Source organism: Marmota flaviventris, chromosome 2 (assembly GCF_047511675.1).
Source record: "Marmota flaviventris isolate mMarFla1 chromosome 2, mMarFla1.hap1, whole genome shotgun sequence".
NCBI classification, from domain to species: domain Eukaryota; kingdom Metazoa; phylum Chordata; class Mammalia; order Rodentia; family Sciuridae; genus Marmota; species Marmota flaviventris.
In genome coordinates this window covers 67,610,861-67,632,216 of record NC_092499.1, presented here as the reverse complement: position 1 = coordinate 67,632,216, position 21,356 = coordinate 67,610,861, and the positions used below count along the sequence as shown (strand labels likewise).

The window sequence follows — 21,356 nt, the reverse complement described above, 5'->3', positions numbered from 1 at the left end:
AAGAGACAAAGAGTGGCTCTGCATATCTTAACAAGCACGAAGAAAACAGTAAAACGACTTTCTTTTCTATCTCTCATATGTAAACTTGCAGTATGTTTCTAAGAAACATAACATCATTAACTGTTACCATCTTGTATGGTAGGGGTGAGGAGGGACAACTGCATGCCCCACCCCAGACTTACAAAATCAGGTCACATTCCAGAAGGAGCCCAGAAATCTGAATTTTAAACAAGCTTTCCAAATGAGGCACATTCAACTTTTAAAACCACTGAGATACAAAATGAAAGGCTGAACAGTAGTAGTGATGTTATTAAATGGTCAGGTTATCTATGTTGTGAAAGTAGCTTTAAAAAATATGTGTGTGTACGTGGACAAAGACAGGCAGGGAGAACAGACAAATGAAAGTGATTGATTAGTAAGGGTGTTCAGAGTTTTAAAACTTTTGTTTTTTTGCTATGATAATATTTATATAAGAGCTTATTGAACAAGAAGTCTTTTTAGGAGCACTTGAATCAAATGACACATTACAATCATCACAAAGGTCTGACCCTGAGGGGTCCTTTGAACTTGACCACAGTATCTGCTTTCTTGGTCTCTGTCAGATGGTGTAGAATCCTGAGTCTTCCAAACCAGCTTAGTCTTGAAGCAAACGGCCCAAAGGAACTTCTGTAGCCTGAAAAAGGAAAGTGAGCCCCTGACCTGGCTTCACAAGACTTCCCAAGTCTTTTAGGTGCCAGCCTTCACAAAGCTCACCTTGTGTCTGCTCCTGGTATGAATGCTGAGATGTCTGGGCTCTGGCTGAGGAGGCCCCTCCTCTTGGTTTTCTTGTTAGCATTTTCCAGAAAGTGAAAACTACCTGTCCAAGATAACCTTAAACTGAAATAGAAATAACTCTCAGGCTAGAAATGCCAAGGTTGTACTAGAAGTTTCCAAAGCAGCACAACTCTTAGCTCTATGGCTGTGTCCCCACAGAGGTCCTAGTCTTTCTTCTTGAACTGTTCTGCTGGGGACCAGGGCAGGGTTAATCTGCAGGACTCCTGACTGGTTTTTCTGGTGGAGGCCAGTGAATTGCTTGCAAAGAGAAAGTTCTGGCTAGTAGGCCTCAGGGGTAGAGAGAGAGGCCTTCTCTAACCCTAGGAGTCAGGAAGTGCTCATTATAATACATAAAGGGACCCCCAGTGTTTTCTGGGCTGACTCAGAGAAGGACTATTTATTTCTCAGCCATGGCTTTCTGAATTGGCAAGCTGTTTGGAGCCAAGCAGGGAAAAGCAGATCCAGACAATCATGTGATGGAATTACACCTGCTGAGATAAAGAACAGTGTGGCTCCCCAAGTAAACATTCTTGCAGACTCTGCATTGCAAACTCTGGCTCAAGAGGTACTGGGCTAATTTGTCTTTGTCAACTAAAGGCAAATAAATGCAGGAGGGCAGAGCCTGGCAGCTTCTCCAGCTGCCTGATGATTTGAGGATCATTCTAACTATTTCTATCTCCCCCACCCCATACCTAAATAATAGGTATGTGTTCACTCTACTTACCAAGGAGCAAGGAAACACACAACTCTTTATTTTTCCAAATCAAGTGAAATCATGCTCTGGACTCTACCTGTGCCTGACCGGTGGGATCCCTGATATTGTTACTGAAGTTTCCTCTTCCCTGCTGTTGGGCAGTTCTAGAATTCAGGCCTACTTGGTAATGGAGATATAGGGCAGGGGTCTGAGTTAGTCAATAAAATCATTATTAATATTGCTTCTTTGTTATGCGATGCAGTTATTAGACTAAAAAATTCCCCCTCATGGTACCTACTTTGCCTGCATACTCTGGGGGCCCTTGCTCTTGTCTATGTTTTCAAGGTCATAGAGTTAGAGATTGTCCCTGAGGCATTAGTCGCGTGCTGAGTGGATGATGGTGGTGGAAGAAGTTTGAGGAGACTTTGGACCTTCCCCCTATAATCTGCATCAGCATCCTCATTCTTTGCTAAATATTTTCTCATTTTCATATATACAGCCATGTAAACAGCTTAGAGCATCCTCTTCTCCTCCTAGCCTTCAACCACATTGCTGCTCAAGACCCTCCTACAGAGACATGCCAGTGGCCTGACTGCCAGGCACCAATGGCTCCCCTAGGATCCTGTGTGGAAAAGGCCCAAGTCTCCACTATTTGAGGATGTCCTTGAATGTCCTCCCAGACTTAAAAAAAAAAAAAAACTTAACTCTCTCTCACCCAAGAAACCCCAGCTTCTTTCCTCACATCCTCATTCTATCCTCTGAAGCACCTGTAGCTTATTTCCTTCTTGGGCTTGACCCCTGAATTATAGAGAAGCCATTAGCTGCCAGTAACTCCCACACCAGATAAAATGAGGGACAAATACCACTGAACACCAAGCCTTGGCTCACTGTGGTGTGAGGAGGGTAGTGAAGGGGAACTCACTCCCCCTCCCCTTTTTCTTTTTTTCTGACAGTAGAAAGGATAATAAGCCCTATTGAATTATCATTTGTCACCAGAGAGTCACTTCTTTGGGTGAAACATTGCTGCTACAAAGGATCCCATATTAGGATGTCCTTTTGGGAGAGCTACAAGTATGGTTAACATCTTACTGTGAACAGGTTCATCTGGTACTTCCTGATGTGGCAGGAGGGAGAACATGGATGGGGTTGGAGAAGCCCAGCTCTTCACCACTTTTACATAGTCAAAGCCAGCTGCTAGCATTGTGGTTGAGTCTACCAAGTGAGGCTGACCAGGAAGGCTTCCTTCCTTATGTGGAAGATGAGCACGCTAGTTTTCTGTAGTTTGTTAGGGTGGCTAGTAAGTAGCAGAGTGGGGTGATTAGATCAGATATCAAGCCACCTGGGAGTTATTGCTGTTTTATAAGAAACAAAGACTCAAAGGTCAAATTTAGAAAGAGCAGGTCATATATTTGGCAAAGGCACTGTAAGGGTGGCCTTAGCCTAAGCAACTCCATTTTAAAGAAATCTGCAGTCCCACCAGGCACCAGCCTACAGAGCCCTCCAGTATGCCATTAGGCATAGCCTGATAAAGACAACTCACTCTCCAAAATCCTGATAAAACTCAGAATGAAGTCATTGTCATTTGGTTTCGTCCTGATAAGAATCAGAGGTGTGAGATCAGGGTGGAAACCACCAAATCGCATATCCTGACCTTAGAATGAAAAACATCACTAATAAACCCAGTAACAGCTGATAGGGACTGAAATGGTGAGCAGAAGCACCAAAATTTAGTGTAAATGATGGAGCAAATGAGCAGACATTCAGCCAGCCAACACTGATGCCCACATGCCAGAGAGCCTTATGAGGACCTGGACTGACATCCCAATTTTTCTCATCATCTGCCTGATCCTCTGCATCATCCTCCCAGCTCTCAAACTCTACAGTCACATCTTGACCCTGGTGAGAACGGTGACTTCTCCTTATGACCCTCTCCTTAACCGGCCATCAGCTCAGGAGAAGACTCCATCAGTTCCTGACTTGATCACTGAGGTCTGAGTGAATGTGCATCTGCTGGACTTAAGGCCTAAGACTTGAGACTCTAGATCTGGCACTTGAGCTTAGCATGCAGAGGGAATGTCTGTCATGATTAAGTGTGTTTGCAGTGCTTAGGATTAACTTAGAATTGTTTGCTATGAATTGATTATGTCTATTGCAGTGCCCAGCATTAAAGATTGTCATTTTCTTGATTAAGAACTTATAGAGTTGGGGCTGGGGTTGTGGCTCAGTGGTAGAGCACACACCTAGAATGAGTGAGGCACTGAGTTCGATCCACAGTACCATATAAAGATAAATAAATAAAGATATTGTGTCAATCTACAACTAAAACATATTTTTAAAAAGAAAATAACCTCTGGAGTGAAATTGTATTGAGTGATTTGAGTGAATAAAGCATTGAAAAGGGCATTAGTGCGTGGAAATTCTTCATTTCTCCCCTCAACTGCAGATGTCATACTTTTGCCTATCACCACAGGCACTAAGGATGTGACAGTGACACCCTTTGGTGCCAGTGGGGTAGAAGTTGGAAGCATCATTAAATTGACATGGTTGGGGACAAGTACTGCAACAAAGTTCTCCCTAGGAGAGCTAAGAACCATTAGGCAGATTTGGGGTTTCCTCTGGATCAACATTCTCTTCCAACTCTGGTTGAAATAATGAGTATTTACTTACTACCTATGTGGCTTATGTTTGTGCCTCAATGTTCTCTTCTCTAAAATGGGGATATTAACATATCTACTCAATAGGAACGTCACGGGGATCTGTTAAAAGGGTGCTTGGCACAGAGCAAATGGTATATAAATGTTAACTACTATATTTATTGTTGTTGCTGTCAAAAGGAGCCAGGTGATGACCACAGAGACAGGAGCCTCAGGCAAGCCTCTGGAGCTGAAACTAGAAAGAATTACAGCATTTGCACGGTTTCCCAGATTGCCTAAGGCTGCACATGAGATAATAGCTACAAAACACTCTGTGCTTCCCCGGGAGGGGCAAAATATCCAGCTTCATCTCTAGAATACAAATGATAGAAACAATATATTACTCTGGGCACTGAGCCTATGTAGACCCTGCTCCTAGGTGGTTGACACACCCCTAATAGCCATGATTTGAGGGGTCTATACTCATCTCCTATGCCTCCAACTTCTGTACTTCCAGATTTGAAGTTGTGTAGTCCTGGAAAAGTTACTTCATCATCTGTAAAAGCGAAGGTAGTGACAGTCCCATCTTTATACAACATTTGAGAATCAAATGAAATAGTGTTTGTAATGGTTGGACAAAGAGTCTGGGATCCTCTGAACACTCGGGAACCAGTGATGATGGTGGTTTTTACTCAATTTTTTTTTTTTTTTTTTTTTTTTTGCAGAGCTAGGATTGAACATACCAAGCAAGCGCTCTACAACCGAACAGGCCTGAGTACTCAATATAATGTTTCATAATAAAAATAATGAAATATATAAAAACTTTCAAAAACTAATACAATGAACACCTTTATATACATAATTCAGGTTAAAAAATTGTTTTATCTATGGCTTTGTCAATTTTTCTTTTGCTGTTATTAGTGGTGTGTGTGTGTGCTGTTGTTTTACCATTGTGTAAATGCATATATTTTCTCCTTAATAATTTGAAAGTAAGCTGCAAGTATCACGACATTTCACACCTAAATACTTCAGCATGTAGCTTCTCTTAAATAATCATAATACCATTACCACATCTAAAATACCTGACAATGGTTTTTTAATATTATTTAATATTGAGTCCATATTTAAATTTCTTTAGTTGCTCCCCAAATGTCTTTTATTTCTGTTTTTTCCAATTAGGAACCAATCATAGTTCATGCATGTACTGTGTTTCTGTCTCTTTAAAGGCTTTAAATCTAGAATAATTTCCCTGTCTTTGTCTGTTTCCTATTGCTATAATAGGATATCTGTGACTGGAAGATTTATAAAGCAAAATGGTTTATTTGGCTTACAGTTTGGGAGGCTGAGAAGTCCAAGAGCATCATGCCAGCCCCTCCTTGCTTCTGGTGAGGCCTTGGTGCTGCATCCTAACAGGGTGAAAATGCAGAGGGCCAGTGAGAGTGTGTGGATAAAGCAAAACAGGAGGTATGGCCTTGCTTTATAGTGACTCATTCTTCCCACCATGAATCCAGTCCTGGGAGAACCATATTAATTCCTCTTTAACAACCTAACTGCCTCTTCAAAGTCCCTACCACCTCTCAACTCTGTTACATTGGGAATCAAATTCCAACACTAACTTCAAAGGGGACAAACCATATCCACACTGTAACACTTCCCATCCTTTTAGGGGCACTGACCTCTGAAGCAACAAGGCCTTCTGTCTTCTAGAGTTTCACTTTCTGGATTTGACTTGTGATGGTGTTTTCAGTGAAGTTTTGAAGAAGGATAAAAAAACCCTGGAACTTGAGCTGGAGCCCCTGGGCTGTCCCAAGGCACAGACCTACTGCCTAGAGGGTGTGAGGGAGGAAGGAAACTCAAAAAGAAGGTTCGCTCCTTTTTTTTGATGTTGTTGTTGTTGTTTATTGTAGTAAAAAATAAATAAATAAATAAACATATACATATATAAAACATAAGAGTTATCATTTTAACCATTCTTCTTCTTCCCCCCCCCCCCTTTGGTACTGGGGATTGAACTCAGGGGCACTCAACCACTGAGCCACACCCCCAGCCCTATTTTGTATTTTATTTAGAGACAGGGTCTCACTGAGTTGCTTAGTGCTTCACCTTTGCTGAGGCTGGCTTTGAACTTGTGGTCTTCCTGCCTCAGCCTCCCGAGCCACTGAGATTACAGGCATGTGCCACCTCGCCTGGCTTTAACCATTCTTGACTGTGTATAGTTCAATGGCTTTAGGTACATTTATAGTGTGACCATCAGCATCATCCTTCTACAGAAATTTTCATCTTTCCAAGCCGAAACACTGAACCTGTTCAACACTAACTTCCCATTTTCCCTTCCCCTTAGTGCCTGGCAACCACCATTCTACTTTCTGTCTTTATGAATTTTCCTCCTCTAAGAATATCATGTAAGGAATTATCCATTACTTTGTCCTTTTCTGATGGCTTCATTCATTAACAGAATGTTTTTGAGATTCATCCATGTGGTTGCATGGTCAGCATTTCCTGCATTTTAAGGCTGAATAATATTCCATTATATGTATAGAATATACCTTATTTATAATACGTTCATCTGTTGGTGGACACTTGGGCTGCTTCCACCTTTGGGCTATTGTGAATAATGCTACTATGAACATAGGTGTACAATTATCTGATTACATCCCTGCAAGGCACACTAATTTTTACATTTTGTTCTGGGATTAGAATTCATGCAGCCTTTAATAACAGGTAATTTTAGAAATAATGTTTTTAATCTGGTTTTCTTCCCATTATTCTCTCCCTTTTACCAAAAGTCTAATAAAACTACTCCTTTAATCTTGACATCATCTGGAGCATACAGTCATCTATACCAAAAAGAGAAACTTGGGCACTTCTCAGAGTAAGCGTTTCTGCACTGTTAATGTGGTAAGTATATTGATTATAATATCAAAATGTGAGAAGCTGAAAGATCCAAGCTTTTAAAGTCAATAAATGCCAGTGATGCCATTTTAAATCAAACTGAAGGGATTTTTTAACCTACTAGGCTCCCATACTTCAGAGGACAGATATTAAATGCATTTATTCTGATATTCTAAGTTAACATGTGTGGTTTATATCTAGCAACCCAAAAAGTATGAGACGAAGCAAGCAAAGTAGAACAAGTTCTGAAATAATATAGCTCTACTGATAACCATGTGACTTAGGGCAAAGCCCCAGATTTATTGTGTTTTAGTTTTTATTTCTGTCAAATGGGAGGAGGCTTCTTGTCCTCAAGTGCTGTGGTTCTCTGAGCTAAATGCTACTTTTTTTTGCAAGCATAAATAACAGGGTGTGGAAATGAGAAAGCCCTAAAGTTGAGCGAGCTTCTTCATAAATCAATTGGGTAAACTTGGGCAGATCCTTAATTTTATGAGACCATATTTTTTTCAAAAATTTCCCTGCAAAATGGGGATGATAAACATTGCAAAGCAGTGGTAAAGATTATAAATAAGAAATATGATGGAAGGGCTTTGAGACCTTTAAGGTGAAGTAGGGTCACATGAGAGTAATGACATGAAGGATTTTAAATTGTAAAGAGCTCCACAAATGTAAGGGATTACCCTAGACCTTACATTGACACCTACAGGACTAAATTGCTATATAGTCCGAAGTAGGGATACTAATGTTATTGACTCATACTAACTGAATTTTTTACATTAAAAATGAATTATAGTCTGGTACAGTGGTGTATGCCTATGATCCCAGCAACTCAGGAGACTAGACTGAGGCAGGAGGATTGCAAGTTTGTGGCCAGCCTCAGAAACTTAGCAAGGCCCTCAGCAACTTAGTGAGACTGTCTCAAAGCAAAAAATAAAAAGGGGTGGGGATGTAGCCCAGTAGTATAGCACCATTAGGTTCAATTATCAGCATCAAAAAAAAAAATAAATAAATTATAAATCCTGTTCCCTTCTCCCCAAGAATCCGCTCTCTATTGGCCCTTGGTATTTCCTTAAATTGTTTTGTATGTTGTGATGGGCCCTTCCCCATTCCAATTTTGTAAACTTTCAACAGCTGTTTGAAATGCTTTTCTTATTTCACTCCAGAACTTGTTGCAGCATATCTTGTTTCAACAACCCTTTAGCCTGCCAATGGAGCTTTGGTTTTGCCAGTTGCAATGACTCTAAAGCTCTTTGTCAGTTCTTTTTAGTCTTGGAACACTTGATCAGCCAGTTGGGTTACATGTTACTTTAACCACTGAAGAGCAGATTCCCAGGCTTTGCCATGTTATACAATCTAAAATTTAATTAAGATTATTTTAGCAAGTGTTCCTTGCCAGAGCTTCAAATAGTCCCTGTCAACATTTGTTCACTCTTCTATTTACAATCAATACAACACTTTCTTCTAAGGAACTCACTGTGTTTCCAGTTCAAAGAGGGACTCTGTTTGAGGAAAAGAGCACAGGAATAGATGAGTTCAGAATTGTACCAATGGCCCCATGGATTACACTGCCTTGGGGTTAAGGATGGCTTGCTCTGCTGAATCATTAGTATATGTAAGAATCACATGGAGTTCATAATAAGTGCAGGTTTCTGGGCCCTGACCTAGATATTCCCTGATTAAGAAGTTCTTGAGTGTGTCGTCCAGGTCAGGACATACTACCTTGGCATTATTAAACTATTTAAGTTTAAGGAGTTGGAGAAATGACATACACAGGAAAGACTTTTATGACTCTCCCCAGAAGCAGATCATAAGACCTTCACGTGAGATGTGCCCTCCCTATGACTGGAGGAAGGAGCATCTGACCTCTGATGATGAAGGGACAAAGAGAGGAGCCTGAATGGTGTGTCCCCTACTCCACTCCACATAGCTCAAACACTTTTGTCCTATCACATGTCTCCACCACTCTTCATTCTTCATGATAAAACACTCAAGATTAACTTCTTTAGGTCTTTATTTTTTTGCGAAAGCTGTCATATCATATAAAATTACATTAAATAAATTTGTCTGGGCTGGGGATATAGCTCAGTGGCAGAGCACTTGCCTAACATACACATAAGACTTGGGTTCAATCCCCAGTGCTGTGAAAAAAAAAATCAAAATAAATTTGTATGCTTTTGTTAATCTGTCTTTTGTTACAGAAGCCCCAGATAACAACTCAGAGGGGTAAAGAAGAAAAAGATATTTTTTCTTCCCCTGAAGTGGATATAAATTTTTTAGCATGTTCCTCCGGTGATTCTAATGCAGGGATTCCACGGTTTTAGAAACCTAGTAAACAAAGAACTGATTTTCCCATTATTTTAAGCAAGATGGCTTTGGACAAGCCACCTACCCTGTGCTTCAGTGTCTACATTTATAAATGTCTTTGAAAATAGCAACTGCCCTCCCAACCTCACAGGTTTGAAATAGAAGTAAAATGATAACAGATCCAAACTATTTTGAAAGGTAAAGAGCTCATGCCAATGCATATCCCAGCTGGCAGCCCACCTTCCCAAGACTTGCAGGTGTTTACTTGAGGAAGGGCAGGCTTACCAACCTGCTTTTGGTCTGTTTCCTCCAGACAGGTTCATCTGGGTTTATTCCTTCCCAATCGAGTGCTCCGAGACCACACACATTTCTGTCTGACATTGTGCCAAAACAAAATCAGGAATGACCTTCCTAATAGGCTACATCTCCTTGAAATCTAGGTACATCTGCATCATTAATGATCCCATTAACTTCATGTTCCACAATATCACATCATTCCTGGGCCACATCTGATTGCACTTGCATCTTCCCTGCGAACCAAGGCATACCCCTGAGGGTTTGCTGTGCAAACCACTCCTCATGCTTTGGCTTTGTTTCCTGCTATTGTGTATACCTTTTTGAAGTTTAGAGTCATCAACTTCACATTAATTGTTTCTCCCTCCCTCTATTCTAATCCCTTTGGCAAGAACCTATTCCAAGGCAGTCTACCCATTTTGGCCACTTTCACCATGAAACAAAATAATGAGAGTACTATTTCCTGGAGCAAATAGACCAAAAGCAGGTCACATTGCCTTTGTCTTTTAGATATATTGAGCAGACTTCCTGTAAGGCCCTCAACTGCTTGTGGCTTCATTAAACATTCTGCTGTTTCTGATGAGTATGTGAGTAATTGCAGTTGCATTGCTCCCCAAGAGAAAAGAGGACATGATTCCTGTCCTAAGGCCTCACAAAGTCTTCCTGCTCTCTCTCTCTCTCTCTCTCTCTCTCTCTCTCTCTCTGTGTGTGTGGTTCTCTCTCTCTCTTTCACTTTTATTCATTCAAAAATAATAATGATATTGATGATTTTTTTTATTGTGATGCTGGGGATCCAAGCCAGGGCTTTGTTTACACTAAGCAAGCACTCTACCACTGTGTTGTGCCTCCTCCCCTGCAACCCAACAAATAATTATTGATCACTTCATATGTGCCAAATACTAGAGAAAGAATTTCTACCCCCATGGAGTTCATGTTCTAATAGGAAAGACAGTAAATAAGTAAACAAGAAAATTTAAGGTTACAGTAAATTTTATGAAGAAAATGGAAAACACTATAGTGTTTTGTAGAGTGAGGCAGAGAAATTGCTATTCTATTATTATTATTTTTTTTTAGTTTTCGGTGGACACAACATCTTTGTTTGTATGTGGTGCTGAGAATCGAACCCGGGCCGCATGCATGCCAGGTGAGCGCGCTACCACTCGAGCCACATCCCCAGCCCTGTGAAATTGCTATTCTAGACTAGGTATTCAGGAAAGGAAGTGATATCTGAACTGACACCCAAGGATTCAGCCTTGGAAAGATTGGACATTGGAAAGCTGTTAACACAAGCTTTTCCTCATGGTTTCTGTGTTTTTTTGCACAGAAAAGGAAACCATACCCTTATGCTCTTATCACATGACATTATTCTATGTTATTGCCAGGATATATATACCAAAGTCCATTAGAATGAGTCTCCAGAAAGTACAAGGGGAAGGCCTGAATAATTAATATATGAGGAGGGTAGGAAAGTGGCATCTCATTAAGCAAATGACTTCTTATCTTTTCTTTTTTTTTTTAAAAAAAAGACCTTTGGGGCTGGGGTTGTAGCTCAGCGGTAGAGTGCTCACCTAGCACGTGCGAGGGCCTGGGTTTGATCCTCAGCACCACAAAAAAAAAATAAATAAAATAAAGGTATTGTGTTTAACTGCAACTAAAAATAAATAAATAAAGAGCCTCATGGGTGATAAAGCCCCAGTAGGATAAGATCTGCATTACTTCATACCCATCAATCATACAGGAATGCCTTATGAGGTCTAACCAGGCAAGAGACAGAGTGGGGCTGGGAAGGGTTTGGAATCTGGAGGGGTCCTCCCAGTGCTGAGCAAACCACCTTCCATTTGTTACTCTGGGTCCCACTTGGAAGAATTGAAACGGGAGAAATGAATGGAAAGGAAAATCCTAGAAAGCTTTGTGGACTAATTCAGTGAATTTTTAGAATAATAAAGTATCCCAAATAAATCATGAGGTCCTCAGGAGAGTCAGTTTCCTAGAATTATAATCTAAGAAGGTAATCCAGGAACTGAGAAAAAATCAGACATACATTCCAATCTTTAGCAATGTAAATCTCTAAAAGAACTCTACAGGGCATCATCAGAGTCTTCACTTGAAGGACACTTCTTAAATTCCCCATAATCTGCATCCAATGGAGTTTTACCACCAAATTTTCCAAATTGTCCCCAATACCCAGGACATATATTTATTATTTTTCTTTGTTCACTCTCTCCCTTCCTCCCACCTTCTAATCCCAGTTTTTCTTTCTCTCCCAACTCTTTCTCATCAAAGCTTGCAAACTCATTTGGAAAAGAAATTATCCTTAGAACACTGCTGTTTGGTGACAATATACTGTAAGCTGCGTATGTAATTTTAGGTTTTCTTGTAGCCACGTATTTAAAAGTAAAATGAAATTAATTTTAATAATATATTTGATCCAATAGTCTCCAAATACTATTATTTTAACTGTTGATTGATCTAAACTTACAAGCTAAAAAAGTAGAAAGGAGTTTATTTGGTGTTTTAGGAGTTGGAGTTCAGGAGGCACAAGTTCAGATAGTTTTGAATTAGTGTTCTGAAGAAGGCAAGGAAGCTTGGAGACCTGTACTAAGCAAACAATGTTGATTTATTCAAGGGAGAAAAATTTGTTTGTGGGAAACTGTTATAGTTGAGAACAGGTGCTGTATGCCATGGACTATGGGATCAATAGGAGATAAAGAAAAGAATGTATATAGTGAAAATATCCATTAAACAAGAGTCTAGTAACCTCTTGATATGCATCAAAAGTTGCTGGGCACAGTATAATTATTCTAGATGCCTGAACTTAATAACCAAAGTTCACATGTCTAGAAAGCTGTTGGAATTGGGCGGTAAGTACTGCTTCCTAATAGCTTCCTGATTTCATTTTGAAAAGTTCTTTTGATGCTTTCAGAATGATTTTTTTTTTTAATTTTTAGCTGTTGATGGATTTTTATTTTTTATTTATTTATATGTGGTGCTGAGAATTGCCTCACACATGCTAGGCAAGTGCTCTACCCTTGAGCCACAACCCTGATTTTCCTTTTATTTTCACACATTAATGAAAATTTATTGAGATATTTTATATTTTTCATACTATATCTTTGAAATCTAGCATGTATTTTACATGTATAGCACATCTTACAATAAACTAAGAACATTTCAAGTGCCTAATAGTCCCATGTAGCTAGTGGTTAACATTTGGACAGTGAAGCCTCATAGGGTAGGTAAATGGCAAGGGAGGAGGAAAGGCAGTGTGGGGACGTAGTCTGATTCATGAAGTTTTCACAAGTTAGTGTAATGGTGAAATGATAAGAATAAGGACAATGTGCTGAGTTTTTCTTCGAGGCAAATGTATTCAATTTTATATTTTGAGATTATATCTGCCAAAGTGAAATGGTCCTCGTAGAAATAATCATTTTATGAAATGATAATAATAATTGATGGTAGTCTTATTCTTCTGAATGCCTTCTTTTAATGTGGCTAAATAAAAAGATCATAACTACAGTGCTTCTCCCACTAAAAAAAAAGTTTTACTGGACCATGAAATCCAAATGACAGGAAGCCACTGCTTTATAGTACACAGAGTCTACATTAGCCTATTTAATCACCACAGCTATATGATATATTGAATTTTTTGTTATGAACTTGTAGGGGAGGGAAAAAAAATTTTTTTTTTCACTGCCATCCTAGGTTCTCCAGTTTGAGCCCTGGAAATTAAATTGACAAAAGATGAGATGGACTCACAAGAGGAAAGCAAACAGCGTTTATTAACATGTGCACTGTGTACACATGGGGCGAAACTCCAGGATGAGTAATTCAAAGGGCGTGGTTGGAACTTAAGCTTATATAGCATCTGAACAAAGAAGGATATGTAGAGGAGTGACAAGACAAAGGAAAAGGAGCTATAGTCTTTAAGGGGCAACAAACTGTGGGAAGGTTAATATGTGAGGGGAACTAATATAAGGGTTGTTTTGGTAAGATTTGTTATATAGATTCCTCTTAGTGCCAGCTCTAAACTTGAGACAGTAAGAGTCTAACCCTTTTAGGCAAATGGCAGGGTGAAGAGAGAGATCTGTGGGCTACTTCTCAGTTGTCTTCAGCTCAAAATGGTCCTTATGACCAAAGTGGTATGTGTGAGATAGCATGTTCTGATCTCCTACCAGCAATCGCACTTTCGGAAAGGTTGCGAGTACAGTATACAGAACTTTTCCCAAAAAAACTATTTAGAGTGAGTAGTTTTGATCTGATGTCCTATCACACCCAAAATTTTAGTGTGTATTTCCTGCATTAAGGATACAACCTTGGGGCTGGGGTTGTGGCTTAGCGGCAGAGCGCTTGCCTCTCACATGTGAGGCACTGGGTTCGATCATCAGCACCACATAAAAATGAATAAACAAAATAAAGATATTGTGTCCATGTGTAGCTAAAAAATATTTTTTAAAAAATTATACAACCTACAAAAAACATAAAATAACTATTAAAAATTTAGGAAATTAACCCTGATGCATACTCTCATCCAATACTTCGATCCCACTCAAGTTTTGACACTTGTTTTAATAATGTCTTTAGCCTCCTTCCTTTGGACTAGAAGAATTGCTCCGTCTTTTTGACTTACATGAAAAATTATTTTAAAAATTACAGATCAATGACTTCCCAGTTAGTATTTAGTGGAGAGTTATTGAAACTGCAAATATCCTATTCCTCATCATCATTTTAACTTATGTATTTTGATCTCCAATTGGTGGTTGGTTTTGTCAGTAGGTGTCCCTTCAAACTGCCTCCCAAGTATTTACAGGCTCATTTTATCCCTTTTCTGTCCCACTCCAGTAAACAGTCATTTCTCCAAGGAGCTCTGATGGACAATTTTAGGAGTCAAATTCTGGGTGCTAGGTGTACTCATTACTATTAATACATTTCTACTTCCATTTTCTCTTGGTTGGCAGAGTTAAGGAATATATGTGTGTATGAACAAATAAACATACACTCACATATTTATTAATTTTTCTATTTATATTTTCTATATTGGAAATTGTGAATTCACAGTGATATTTCCAATTCTAACTGAGCATCAAGGAGTACATATTAGTTTTTTCTCTTTCTGTATGTGTATCCCTTCTGGGGAATGGAAGCCTGGCCTATTGTTTGCTTTTTTTTTTTTTTGTGGTGCTGGAGATTGAACCCAGGGCCTTGTGCATGCAAGGTGGGGGGGGGGGACTTTTTTCACTGCCCTCCTAGGTTCTCCAGTTTAAGCCCTGGAAATTAAACTGACAAAAGACGGAATCACAAGAAGAAAGCAAACAGGGTTTATTAACATGTGCACTATGTACACATGGGGCCGAAACTCCAGGAGGAGTAATTCAAAGGGAGTGGTTGGAACTTAGGCTTATGAAGCATCTACCAACTGAGCTATACTTCCAGCCCCCCCGCCTATTATATATAATTTATTTATACATTTGATCATTCCCCCATATGTATCCAAACTTCTGTTTCCACTACTGCCTCCTTCCATGCACAAATTCTTTTCTTTTCCCACTTGAGTTCTGAGCCTTATACTATGTACTTCTCCACATGGGACTTTTCTGTTTTCTAATCCTTAAAATAAATTTTAATTTCTATAATCATGTTTTCTATTTCTTTTTTTAGAAGTAACTTACTTCTTCCTTTCACTTTTTTTTTTTTTTTTTTTTTTGTGGAGCCGGGGATTGAACCCAGGGCCTTGTGCATGCTAGATAAGCACTCTACCAACTGAGCTACATCCCCAGCTCTTCTTTTACTTTTTAATAGATTGCTGTTCTTGTTTCGTGAAACAATTCTTTTCTTATTTTTATAATGGTAATAATTCTAGTTTGTTCAGTTCTCTTCTGCTTCCATTATTATTTCTGGTTCTTCTAAATTCCTTTATACTGTTAGTTTTGGCCTTTGTCTTTCTTGTTGAAGGCTTTTCTTACATTCCTGGTGGTACTTAGCCTTGTGTTCCTGCATAAGAATGAGGCACTAACTAGAATATGGGGTGGAGGATAGAGATGCCAGATAAAATATAGATAACAGGTTAAATGTGAATTTCAGATAAATAATAAATAACTTTTTACTATAAGTATATCCCAAATATTGCATGGAACATTACTTATACAAAGTAATTATCCCTTGTTTATCCAAATTTAAAATTTATACAGGCATTCTTTGCTTTTCTTTGTTAAATTTGGTTACCCTAGGAGGGATGTTAATCAAATAGTGATTTCCTTAAGGGTAATTTTATGAGCCCCCAGTTTTTCTCAGACTTAATTTTCTCAGAGATAAATCCTTGAATTTTCCCCTTGGGGCTATAAACCCAGCTACTAATGTGCCACAAGCCAATGGTGGGAAGGGAGCAATGAACAGACTATCTCTAATGTCACTGTCCACCTCTCCCAGCTGTGCCAAGTTCCCCTCCTGGACATAATTCTGGAGGAGGGAAGGAGCAGCTGACTGGCAGGGAGAGCTGGAGAGGGAAACCAGAAGTGATTTAAATAGGTTTTATACAAACTTTCAACCAGTCCTTCTGTTTCAAGCCTGCCCAGCCATCGTCCCTTTAGAAGAACAAGTTGTACCCTGTATCTGAATCTGTGATTCTGAGACTGATTGATTTTTTTTCTAAGTTTAAGTTTTCCACTTTCTCTGAATATTTATTTCTCTCATTTACCATGTCTTTGTCTACTTTTCTTTTCATTTTTGTGGGTTTGTGTCATTTGAAAATTCCTTTACTAAATTTATCTTGTGAGTATAATGATAAATATGAGCATTCAATCTTCCATGTTTAACCGGACAACAAGGTTTTTTTCTGTTTATTTTATTGACTAATGTACCCAGAGGAGAAATAATCTCTAATGTATTACATATTCTAGTATGCTGGGAAGGAGTTGTTTGGATTATACCCAGAATTTTCCCCTAATTTTCTTTTCCTCTACTACCAGTGAAAGACTCTTATATGAATTCTTTGACCTTCAGACTTGGTATTTTGGCACCATCAGCTCCCCAAGGAGGACCGGTCTACAGCACCTATAAATCTTTACTGTTAACCATGTGAATTTTAAATCTAACCATTCCCTGAATGTCTGTGACTTAGAGCAATCAATTTAGATAAGGGCAGGGTTTATTGTTTTTTATGGCCTTATAATAAGTACTGTTTGCTCATGATAATTGGTTTACAAAAGCTCTTAAGTCACTAATAAATAAGTAGCTGGAGTCATTTGTTAAGTGGAGGGTGAAGAGTCCCAAGTCCAGAGAATCCTGGTCCTCACCTAGTTCCTCAGACATACCCTCTGAGAAGACCAACCCTAGGAAATTTCAAAGGTAGTCTTAAAAAATATTAGTTTTGCCAATTTATCATGTTGTAATTGAACTACACATTGGTGTGGAGATTAGCCCAGTGGTAGAGTCGTAGAGTGCTTTCCTAGCATGTGCAAGGCCCTGGGTTCAATCTCCAGTACCTGCCTCTCCCACAAAAAAAAAAAAAAAAAAAAAGAACTGCATGCTACATGTGGCAAATATTGTAGGCAGTAAAATTCAGGCTGATCATCTCCATAGTCAAGGAATGGAAATGAGTAGCAACAGGAAGTAGCACTGTCAGCTCTCCCTACACTTGGCCCCATTTTACAGATAATAAAATACTTGTAGCAAGTAAGTAGTGTCATTGGTATTCAAACTCATAGTTGTTGGACATTGTCTCTTAGAGAGTTAGACCCTCTTTGAATTAAAAGTCTTCAAGGGGTTGGGGATGTGACTCAAGCGGTAGCACGCTTGCCTGGTATGCGCAGGGCACTGGATTTGATCCTCAGCACCACATAAAATAAAATAAAGATGTTGTGTCCACTGAAAACTGAAAAATAAATATTAAATCTCTCTCTCTCTCTCTCTCTCTCTAGGAGGAAAAAAAAAAAAAAAGAATCTTCAGGGCATGGTAGTGCATGCCTGTAAACCCAGCTACTCAGGAAGCTAAGTCGGGAGAATCACTTGAGCCTAGGAGTTTAAGACCAGTTTGGACAACATTGTAAGACCCCTGTGTCAATCAATCAATCAAATAAACAACAACAATAAAAAAAATTTGAAAGGACTGTATTGGTTCTGGAAAGCATACAGTAAAACTAAAAAACTTTTTGCAGAAGGAAATTTCCAACTCTATTTTCAAAACATGATTTTCTACATTATTTCTCTAGCAGATATTATAGGATAGCAGGGCTGGGAAGACAGTTGTTTTGATGAAATGATAGACCAATCTACCATATTGTGAACTTGATGTTAGTATCAGCCATCAAAATCAAGAATATGTGGTGGTGATAGAGGCAAGAACTGGAAATCTCTCTTGGTTAGGTCACAGTTAAAGAGCACTGATTTGTATACATGTATTGCTGGGAATTGAACCCAAGGCCTCGTGCATGCTAGGCAAGAGCTACACTCTGAGCTAATTCCCATTTGCACAGGTTTTCCTTCATAACGGACAAATTCATCTTCAGGAAAATCAAGAGACCTCTTCCCCTAATAACAACAACAAACCCCCCCCCAAAAAAAACCCTCCAAGCTCAATGGAACTCAGACCTGAGCCTGGAGGTGACTCTCTATCACCTCTAGGTGGGGAGAGATTGGAGAGAGAGAGGAGTTCCTATGAAAACTTTCATGTGAAGAGAAAAAGATGGATACCTATGTATATCACTCTCAGGTAGCCAGAAGAGTCTGGAAATATAAGATTTTTATGTTCATTTTAATTGTTTTGATGTCTTAACCTAATAATAAATTGTCAGTAAATCACTTTTATGCAATAATAAAAGGTGCATAAAATGTTACTGCTTCTTCCTATTCAGGACCCCCTCCTCAGCTTGGAGTGTTATTGAGAAACATTTCATTCAGGTAAGTTGGCAGTTTATCAGAGCATAGAGGACACCCTGACAATTACCCTCCATGCTGTAGCAGACAATATAAAAATCCTCTAGGTCCAAATTCCCTCTGACTCCCAAGAGCATATCTTGAAGAAGGAGCAGCTTTGGCGTCCCAAAGAATTTTTTTTACCTGATTATTTGGTTAAAAAAGAAAGAAAGCCCATATTCCTATTCTTAGAGGTTAAGGGTCTGTGAGTGGAGAGATATAAGTGATTAATAAAAGCGATAAATGGTCATTCTGTGTTAAACCCAAGATGTATGGATTTTTACTTTGTTGTTGGTGGCAGTTAGATGGGGTCTTGCTCTTTGCTCAGCCTGGTCTCAAACTCTTGGTCTCATGTGATCTTCTTGTCTCCTGAGTAGCTATACTATAGATGTGTTCCACTAAAGCTGTGTATAGATGTGTATAGATGTGTTCCACTAAAGCTGCAAGGATTTTTAGATTGGGTTTATATAATAACATTCTTGAATTCCTTCTAGTTATCAGTGAAGTCATAGTGACCATAGAAAGCCACCATCCATGGAAAAACAGTCATTCCAGATTTCTTCCATGTGACTCCAGCATGCCTTGCTGATGTTTGATTTCTAATCCCTTGGTTTAAGAGGACAGGAGGAACTCCTTTACAAATTACCACATAGAGTACTAATTGTCGATACTGATTTTGTAAAAAGCAAGTCTTTTCTGAGTCTGTTGCAAATTCCCAAGAGATTTGAATCTATCCTAGTCTGCTCTTCCTACCAAGAAGTGCATGGCATCAAAAGGAGCAGTTGTAAAATTAAACAATGATGAGGTGATGCAACTTCAAAGTGGTTGGAAATTCTTGATATAATAGGTAGTAAAGTCGCAGAGTAAAAGCAGTGACTTGACTTCATGATGACTAATATGACAACCTCAGCACTTCACTTGGTTGCTGTTGCCGAAGGAGGAGGGAGCAGGAAGGCAGGGAGATGAGGGGCGGAGGAGAGCTGCCTCAGTTGTGACAGTTCTACTAGACCATAAATTTAGCTAATTATTAGTATCAGCTGTTACTTGTTATTTAATTCCGTAGTGCTGCTCTGTAATTCTACAACTCTTAAGTTGGCAAAGCAAAAGCATTTTGTAATGGAGATAGCGGTATGAATGATTCTATATAAATTGAAGCTTACATTTCTTGTTATAGGTTTGGAGTCACCCTATCAAGCTGGTATGACCATGAATAAAGAAGATGAGCTGCTAAGGAAGAGGTTGAGGGACAGCCGGTGTTTGTTTTAAGCCAATTTTCTATAATCCCTGTCACTAGAAACAGAGGGCCAGTGGATAAAGCATGAAATCTGTGTTTAAAGCCAAAGGTGTGGGTTCTATTGCTGATTTTGTCATCATTTTGACCTTTTAGGAAAGAGATGAAATGAAAATGTTTGCCTTGTATCTTTCTGTCCAGGATGTAATAGACCAAAACATAAGAGAAAAATGTAGGCTTCCCTAAAGTAACACATTAAGTAAACGTCAGGTGGTATCACCCCAAAGGTCTTCTAGCCATAATAATTTCACTTGAAATCTATTTATTTAGGAAACAGAAGACAGAAAGCCCTGGAGCTTCAAACTGATACTCCTTTAATGCACCTATGTTAAAATATTTCCAGGACTGTAGGCAAAATAAGTCCACTGGAAGATTAAGAAAACATCTGTGTCTACAAATTGAGCTTCCTTATAGTGTCAAGATGTATCTTCAACTATTTCATGTAAAGACGTATAAGGTGGACACGGTGGTACACTTCTATAATCTCAGTGACTTGGGAGCTGAGGTAGGAGGATCACAAGTTTGAGGCCAGCCTCAACAATTTAGTGAGGCCCCAATTTAGCGAAGCAACTTAGTGAGACCCTATCTCAAAATAAAAAAATAAAAAGGACGAAGGTTGTAGCTCAGTGGTTCAATACTCAGTCGCCCCCAAAAATTGTGAAAAAATTATAAAACTTTATAAGGAAGATTTAAAAAATAAAAATAATGTGGAAACATGAGAAAGCAACATGACATAGGCAAAATTCAGACACTTAATAGATAAGCTAGTGAACATCAGCTACTATGTGTGTCAGGTACTGTGTGGAGCTGAGTCTGTAGGGATGAGTGAGAATCTAATCTCCAAATTATTTAAAAATTACATGCTATTCTGATCACGTCAAATCTGGTGTGTGTGTGTGTGTGTGTGTGTTTTTAAAGTAGGTGTCTTAGCTTGTTTGTGCTGCTATAACAAAATACCACAGATTGGGTAATGTATAAACAATAGAAGTTTATTTCTCACAGTTCTGGAGGCTAGGGCATCCAAGTTCAAGATGTTAGCATTTGGTATCTGGTGAGGGCCTTCTTGCTGTGTTCTCATGTTCAGAAGAGGTGAATAATAGGTCCTCACATGGAGAAAGCAGGAAGGACAAAAAGGGCCTAAACTAGTTCCCTTCAGTCCTTTTATAAGGCACTAATCCATTCATGAAGGTGGAGCTCTTATGACTTAATCACTTCTCCAAAAGTTCCACCTCTTAATATGGTCACAATAGGAATTAAGTTTTAATATAAATTTTGAAAAGGACACATTCAAACCGTAGTGGTAGTCTAGACATAAATAATAAATGGGATAGAAATAAAATAGGGTAGTCAGGCATGGCTCAGCCAGCATTCCTTGGCAAGGGTCCCAATAATGCCTTTGGCAACAATTTATAGGGGTTCAGTATTGAAACTGGAGAGCAAAGCAGGGGTGCTACCCTGATTTTATCCTAGCCTTCTACAACCTTGTCAGCAAGAAGGCTTAACCCCTGGGGTCTCCTGAAGCTCATTC

At 39.1% G+C, this 21,356-nt stretch overlaps 1 long non-coding RNA gene across 1 annotated transcript; it reads left to right on the top strand.

Moving 5' to 3' along the window:
- Positions 1-5,014: 5,014 nt before the first annotated feature.
- On the top strand, positions 5,015-20,415 carry LOC114087870 (uncharacterized). The gene is made up of 4 exons (XR_004618725.2): positions 5,015-5,604; positions 5,807-6,004; positions 6,927-7,038; positions 19,712-20,415. It is a non-coding gene; the product is annotated as an uncharacterized lncRNA (long non-coding RNA).
- Positions 20,416-21,356: the final 941 nt, after the last annotated feature.